Source organism: Chiloscyllium plagiosum, unplaced genomic scaffold (assembly GCF_037043375.1).
Source record: "Chiloscyllium plagiosum isolate Xiang-an unplaced genomic scaffold, Cpla_swu_hap1 HiC_scaffold_27, whole genome shotgun sequence".
In the NCBI taxonomy this organism is placed as follows: domain Eukaryota; kingdom Metazoa; phylum Chordata; class Chondrichthyes; order Orectolobiformes; family Hemiscylliidae; genus Chiloscyllium; species Chiloscyllium plagiosum.
The window spans coordinates 49,334,673-49,343,140 of NW_028270165.1; the positions used below are offsets into that span (position 1 = coordinate 49,334,673).

The window sequence follows — 8,468 nt, forward strand, 5'->3', positions numbered from 1 at the left end:
ATGATTCCACTTTCAGTGAACTGTGAACCTACTCCGAGATCCCTCTGTTCCACTACAGGTCCAACCATTCACCATGAAACTCCTACCTTGATTTGACTATCCAAACTGTGAGACCTCAAGGTTATCTATATTAAACTCCATTTGCTATTAACTTTAAATCTGTGCAATTTAGTTTTTGACTCCTTCCCACCCCGGGAAAAAGACCTTTCCTATTTACCCTATCCATGCCCCTCATAATTTTATGAACTTCTATAAAGTCACCCCTCAGCCTCCAAAGCTCCATGGAAAATAGCCCCAGTCTGTTCAGCCTTTTCCTCGCGCTCAAACTCTCCAACCCTGGCAGCGTCCTTGTAAATCTTTTCTGAACCCTTTCAAATTTCACAACATCCTTCGCTTAGCAGACAACCAGAATTGCATGCAGTATTCCTACAGTGGTGGAACCTCTGAAGACGATTTTTAAAAATACTTACAATTATGGTATTACTACAAGGAAATCAAATCAGTTGGGCATGACATTCCCACAGCAATTTGTCTTGGCTGTCCTTCATTAATCGATGCTTTTCTTGTAAAACAATTTGTGGCATGTGATTGTTGTAAGCGTGTGCAACATTTTCTCACCGTCCCTCATGTCCCTTGGACCGAGTAATTGACTACATGCAAGAAGGCAGCTGAGGGTCAACCCCACAATGTAATAGGTCTGGAATCACATGGTCCCTGTGCACGCACAGGGTTGATGAATGGTAGATTTTCCTCCATAAAGGAATAATTTCGCAACAATCATTCAATAATGGTTGGAGACACAGAACAGTTCTGGCAGCGTCTATAAAGAGATTAGTGTTAATGTTTTGTGTCCAGTGGTCCTTCAAAAGTGACTGGATTCAAAACATTAACTGTTTTCTCTCCACAGATGCTGCCAGACCTGCTGCGATGCCCCAGTAATTGTGCCTTTTGTTTCCGATCTCCAACATCAGCAGTTCATTGTTTTCATCAATAATGGTTTCCTGGCGGCCAGTACTGAGATAAACTCTCACTTCCAGATCTTTTTATTAGTTGAACATAAATTCCACTAGCTGCCATGATGGGATTTGAATTTTTGTTCTCAGGAGACCTAGATCTCTGGGTTACTCAACCATTATCACTAGATCGCAATCTTCACTTCAGTCACAATTTTCTCCTGAATATTTTCCTTTATTCATTCATGGGATGTGGCACTTTATCTCCCAGAAAAGCCAAGTACCATTTCAGAGGGCAGTTACGAGTTAATCACATTACCGCGGATCAAGAGTGACACAATCGCCTAACTGGGTAAGGACTAAAGATTTCCTTCCTTCACAAGACAGGTCGTTATATCAATTGCTAAGATCACCAAAGCAGCGACAAGCTTTATATTCCAGATATATTAATTGATTTCAAAGTGCATCGGGGACATAGCAGCATGAATTTGAAACACGAGATGTTAAATCCAGTAACAATGCCAAAATGCCACCAACTCCGTACAATCTCTAATTTTCCAACACTGATTGGCCTGTAGTTGCCAGTTGTATCCTTTTCCCCTTTATTATTAACTATTCAATTCAGCCCATTGAATCAATTCTGCCATTTATGCAGATCACGTTTGCTCTGGTAAACATCATCTCGACTTCCCTGCCATTTCCCCATAATCCTCAATTCCCTCACTGATTAAAAAAAATCTGACAGCCTTGAATGTACTTAATGACCCAAGCTCAACAACACTCTGTAGTAACATGTTCCACAGATTTACTGCCCTCAGTAACAATTCCTATCTGTCTTCAACATGCAATCCCTCATTTGCAGGTTATTCCCTCTGGTGCTAGACTCACTCACAAAGGTAAACTTTTCCACATCAACCCTGTCAAGTCTCCTCAGAATCTTTTATGTGAAAATAAGGTTACTTCGAAATCTTCTAAATTTGAATAAGTACAGGCCCAACCTATTCACTTCTCTTCATATGAGATTCTTTCCATCCCTGGTCTCATCCTGGTCAACCTTCTCTGGACAGCATCCAAAGCCAATATATCTTTCCTGAGGTAAAGGACCCTCCCAGTGCTCAGTTGTGGCTTGACTGGTGCCTGACATAGGTTCACTATAACCTCCCTACGTTTCTACTCTATTTAAAGGGCAACCTCCCATTTCCCTTCCCTATTATTCATTGAACTTGTCTGAAGAGATGCATGGATATGGGCTTCCAAATCCCTCTATTCAACAGCTTTCTCCATTTAACATTCAACACTTTTCCTCCTGCCAAAGTGCACAACCTCATTTCCCCACATTCTATTCCATCTGCCAAGGGTTTGCTCATTTGCTTAATCTGTCTATAACCCTCTGCAGATATTTCATGTCATTCTCACCACCTGCCTTCCCATCAACCATCTTTTCTGCAATCTTGGCAATAGTGCATTCATTTTACTTATCCAAGGAATTCATATACATTTTGTAAATAATTTTGGCCCCAGCACTGATCCCTGTGGCACACTACTAGTTACCATTTGCTATCCTGAACATTCCCCTTATCCTAATTGTATCATTGGTTAGCCAATCCTCTATCCATGCCTCTCTGCTTATTATTTCATGAGATGTGAATATCATTGGCTCTGCCAACAATCCTTCCCAAACTGTCCTTGAAAAAGTGGTGCTGAGCTGCCTCTTAAATTGCTTCACAATTAAGATTTGGTCTGCAATAATGTTCAGCAGCGAATTCCAGGATTTTGATCAATAACAAAGAAGCAATGCGATATATTTCACAGTTGGAATGCTGTATTCACACTTACGTGCTCTTGGTGGTTGAGGTGGTGGTTGGAAGGTGCTTTTGAAGAGCCACCACTTAATCAAGCCAGACTGATAGATTGTGGCCAGAGATTCTGCTTTTTGACTTTCCTCATCAATCTACATTCTTTCCAGCCAGGTTTTTAGCCTCAAACTGCCACAGAATGCCTCCTGTTATAGCTTCAGTCAACTATAATAATATGACGATTCTTGGGTTGATTTTTCACACCTGAGTGCAACATAAATACAGATCATTGTTTCCAGCTTTGGTGGAACAAAAAACAGCAAATTGGTGGATAATTACAGTTAGTGCAAACAAAGCTAGCGATCGATAAAGATTAACCCTGTTCACTTCAATGGCTAAATTACATTTTGAAAACCAAGTACATTCAGACAACATGTCAAAGTGATGCATAGGAGGAGAAATGGGGCATTGAAGAGGAGTGAAATGATTGCTTTTGGTCACCGCCACCATTGTCCGAAAAACATTTTGAAAGGATTCTTAAAAGTTGGGCAAAGAAGTGGAGTGGTATAACTCTTCAGACACCGCTAAGTGTAAGACCACTTTCCATTGGAAGAAAAATACATTTCTTATTTCTAGAAGAACGGGGAAACAAACGGGGAATAAACCTGAATTGGGAGCTCTTTCTTATTAAGGACGTTCCTTCACCACAGTCTTGGTTTAGAGCACAGGTTCTTCATCAGGAATGAAGTTGGTCCAAGGGGGCTGAGAGATAATTGGGAAGGGGATGGGGATGGAGGGGAGGTAGCTGTGAATGAAATAGGTCGATGGAGGTGGGGAGAGATCAGGAGAGGTAAGACAGGAGGGTGGAGCGAATAGGTGGGAAGCAAGATGAAAAGGTAGGACAGCTCAAGAGGCCCATGCCGAGTTGGAAGGTTGGATATGGGACAAGGCGCGTGGTGTGGGAGTGAGGGTGAGGGGAAATATGGAAGCTGGTGAAATCGACATTGATCCCATGTAGTTGGTGGGTCCCAAGTCGGAAGACGAAGTGTTCTTCCTACAAACGTCAGGTAGTTCTGGCTTGGAGGGGGATGCGGCCCAGGACTTGCATGCCCTTGACTGATTGGGAGGGGGAGTTAAAGTATTCAGCCACAGGGCGGTGGGGTCGTTTAGTTTTGGAGTCCTAGAGCTGTTCCCTGAAATGTTCTGCAAGTTGGCATCCAGTCTTCCCAATGTGGCAGAGCAATGGACATATAAGTAAATTTTATAAACAAGTTGTATAAATTTTAGCATTCCAGAGTTATTATCTTCAATTAAATTAAAGAAAATTTTAATTAAATTGGGTGACTGCATGAAAAGTTTTGTTGGTCAGGCTCAACTCATCACCTTCAAATGAGACAATGCCATTGATTGCGGTGAACTGCTCTTTTTGCTATAAAACCACAAGTTCTTCATGTGTTTTCACAACTTACTGGTATTCACACCTGCACATTCAATGTCAAATTCTGACCTCAGAAATGAAATTACACCATTAATATTGTCTTACAATATTCAAACAAACAAATTACTAGCACACAGTGAATACCAAGTCTGATTAATATGAAATTAAACTTGAACAAAAATATATAAAATCAAGATGGGAGATAAAAAATGGGGGAAGGGCATAAGGCAAGAAATGCAGCAACACAGAAGGTGCTCCTCCAGGTAGTGTATTTTACCAACGACAACTGCTCAATATAAACAATCACTCTGACATCCTCCGGTTTTAATGTAAACCATAGCCCCACAAAGTAGGTAACATTCAAACAAGTTAATAGATACAAGCCTTGAGCAAATCCAGCCTCCAGCTGGGCTCACCGCTTCTTGGAGCTTGGACCTTCCTCCAGCTCCAGGGGGTATTGAGCTCCTGAGCTCCAGCTGCCACTGCCATTCCTCCACTGAAGAAGCTTTGGGAAGCAGATGCAACGGCAAGATACAGAACAGAGCACCTTTGCAAAGGAAAGCAGCTTACGGAGACATTGAGCAATAGCATCACATGGTTTTGACTCATCGACCTCTGGGTTATGTGCCCAGCACACTTATGCTGCACTACTCTGCTTCGGTGCTCCCTGCAGCTGGATTGTGGATCAGTTTAAAGTAGATCCTATATCTCTGATAACATCGCTACACAAGGCAGTGAAGAAAGGTTTAGGCACACTGGCCTTCATCAATTAGGGAATTGAGTATAGATGTTGGCAAGATATGTTGTAGATATGCAGGACGTTGATGAGGCTGAACCTGGAATATTGTGATCAATTTTGGTCCCCTTGGTATCGTGTGACTTCTTTGAGGAGTAAGTGAGGTCAGCAGATGCTGGAGATCAGAGCTGAAAATGTGTTGCTGGAAAAGCGCAGCATGTCAGGCAGCATCCAGGGAACAGGAGAATCGACGTTTCGGGCATAAGCCCTTCTTCAGGAATGAGGAAATCGTGTGACTTCTGACTTCTTCAACTCTGGGTTTGTGTTGAACTTGATGGGATACTTTGTGCAACTCAGCATGTTTAAACAGTATCGCTCGGAGGGATTCATTTGAAACTTTTCAGGAGGTGAGCTCAACAAGATTGAACTATTCAAAGTTACTTGGAGTCTATCTTAAACTTACATCAGGACCAGTAGTCAGAGACACGTACAGCATGGAAACAGACCCTTTGGTCCAACTTGTCCCTGATGACCTGAAATCCCAAATTAATCTCGTCCCATTTGACAGCACCTGATCCTGTGTCAGCTCATTTCATATATGTACCACCCTCTGCATGAAGAAGTTGTCCCTTTAATTTATTTCGCTTTTTACCCTAAACCTATGCCCTCTAGTTCTGGACTCCCCCACGCCAGGGAAAAGACCTTGTCTGTTACCCTGTCCATGGCCCTCATGAATTTGTAACCTCTATTAGGTCACTCTTCTGCCTCCGATGCTCCAGTGAAAACAGCCCCAGCCTATTCAGCCTCTCCCTGTAGCTCAAACCCTCCATCCCCCAGCAACATTCCCGTTAATCGTTTCTCATAGAGAAGTCAACGTTTCAGTCCTGAATAAGGGTTAATACCCAAAACGCTGACTACTTCACATCCTAATGCTGCCTGGCTTGCTGTATTCTCCCAACCTCCTGCTTGTCTACTTCGGGTTGCAACATGTCGTGGCTCAGTGGTTACCACTGCAGCCTCACAGCGCCGGGGACCCAGGTTTGACTCCAGCCTTGGGTGGCTGTCTGTGAGGAGTTTATACTTTCTCCCAGTGTCTGCGTGGGTTTTCTCTGGGTGATACTGTTTTCTTCCATAAATCAAAGATGTGCAGGTCATGTGGATGGGCCATGCTTAATTGCCCATAGAGTTAGGTCCATTAGTCAGAGGGAAATGGGTCTGGATGGGTTATTCTTCGGAGGGTCGGTATGGACTTGTTGGGACAAATGGCCTGTTTCCACACTGTAGCTAATCTCTTCTGCACTACTTTTGTCTCTTACGAATGGCAGAGTAGAGTCGACGGGCCGAATGGCCGAACTTCTGCTCCGATGGTCTTGTGGTTTTAGGTTTCTCTGGATCATTTCATTGGCAATGTGCAGTCAATGAGCAGCAGTGTCCACTGACAGCAAAGCTCATAGGATCGTAGAACTCCTACAATATGGAAACAGGTCCTTCAGCACAACACATCTGCAATGATCTTCAGAAGACTAACCCACTCAGATCCATTTTCCTACCCTCCATAAATTGCACACAGACCCCCAAAGGTGGAATTATTCCTGGGTTCCTGGTGCCATGAGGCTCTCCCCCATGTGGACCACCAATGGGCTAGCAGGTCGGAGGAAAAAGCAAAGCCCTTCCTGCACTCGGAGAACGGCCTCTCCTCTGTGTGGACCCACTGGTGTCTCAGCAGGTGGGAAGAACTGCTGAAGCCCATCTTGCACTTGGGGCCGGAAAACAGCCTTCCACGGTGTGGACCAACTGGTGCGTCAGCAGGGCAGAGGAATCACTGAAGGCCTTCCCAAACTCAGGGCAGTAGAAGGGTATCTTCTCCTCTGTGGGCCCATTGGTGCTTCAGAACCCTTTCAAATTTCACAATATCCTTCTGATAGGAGGGGGACCAGAATTGCACACAATATTCCCAAAGTGGTCTACCCAATGTCCTGTACAGCCACAACATTACTTCCCAACTCCAATACTCAGTCAGAGGATTGCGAAAGTTTTCAAAACCCACAAAAAACAAACAGGAAAGAATGGAGGGACAAACCGAATTTTTGAGAGTCAGCTTGGAAGCATCAATGAGAAATCGGCGGACTGGTTTTATTGGGGACCCGTTCTCCTTAAATACACTATATACGTATTTCTCTTGTGCTCTTCGTAGTTTCTCTGTGCTGCAGTGTGTAGTGGCTCGTTGAAATAATGTCCTGATGCAGCTTCGATTGTGGGTGTTGGGATGATTGCTTCTGAGTTTAAGTATTTGGTTTGTGTGTGTTGTTTTTCTGTAGACGCTAGTTTGAAGTTCCCCATTGATTGTTCGCTCTACTGTGACGTCTAGGAATGGCACTTAGTTGTTGTTCTCCTTCTCTTCAAACCAGGAGCCCCCCTCAGGCCCATAGTCTCACCACTTGGAACACCAATATACAGACAAGTGAAAGGCCTCCAGTGAAGACTAAAACACTAAGTCGCAGATTCACGCCACTCCATTTACTCCATCCAAGAATCCCTGAACACCAAAGACACCAAGATAGAAGATGATGGAATAATGATGCCCTTTGACATAACAACCCTGCTCACATCCATTAACATCAACGTGGCCAAAGAAAACTGTAATCACTACTCGAAGAACCAAAGTCACAAACACAGCACCAACTTCATCAGCAAAGATAACACTGTCAAGCTCGTGGAGCTGTGCCTTACCACCCACTTCATATTCAGTAACAAGCCCGACAAACAAATCAACGAAACACCCATGAAGCCACCAGTATCAGGATTCCGAGCAGAAGCAATAATGCAGAGACTCGAACAAACAGCCCTTTCAATGATCCAACCCAAACTTTGGGTCCGCTACAGTGATGACACTTCTGTCATCCAAAAATGAAACAAAATAGAGGAAACCTACAACACCACCAACAATCTCCTCACCGGCATAAAATTCACAAAAGAGGAGAACAACAACAAAGTGGCAATTCTAGATGCCACAGTAGAGCGAACAGTCAATGGTAAATTTAAAACAGCCTCTAAAGGAAAACAACGCACGCGAACCAAGAACTTAGCTACAGAAGCAATCATCCCTACACATACAAACAAATCTGTATCAGGACACTATTTCAACGAGCCACAACACACTGGAGCACCCAGGAACTACGAAGACCAATCAATAACTGTACAGCGCATTTCAGAAAAACGGGTAGCCAAGAAACCCCCAGAAAAATGCTTCCCTGACCGGGAATCGAACCCAGGCCGCGGCGGTGAGAGCGCTGAATCCTAACCACTAGACCACCAGGGAGATAGTGATGCATGTTATCAGATCTACTGAAAATGACTTACCTGCCCGGAAATCGAACCCGGGCCGCGGAAGGCAGAAGGCTTTCACCTGTGCATCCACCAATGTCATTTCTTATGAACATTGCTCCCGATGCGGTCTCCTCTACTTTGGGGAGACTGAAGACTGCTCGCAGAGTCAAGTCACAGTGCTTGAGGGAGCATCTCCAGGGCACCCGCACCAATCAACC

At 44.1% G+C, this 8,468-nt stretch overlaps 1 non-coding gene across 1 annotated transcript; it reads right to left on the minus strand.

The window, feature by feature from the left end:
- Positions 1-8,170: 8,170 nt before the first annotated feature.
- On the minus strand, positions 8,171-8,242 carry trnae-cuc (transfer RNA glutamic acid (anticodon CUC)). Its single transcript has one exon. It is a non-coding gene; the product is annotated as a tRNA-Glu (tRNA).
- Positions 8,243-8,468: the final 226 nt, after the last annotated feature.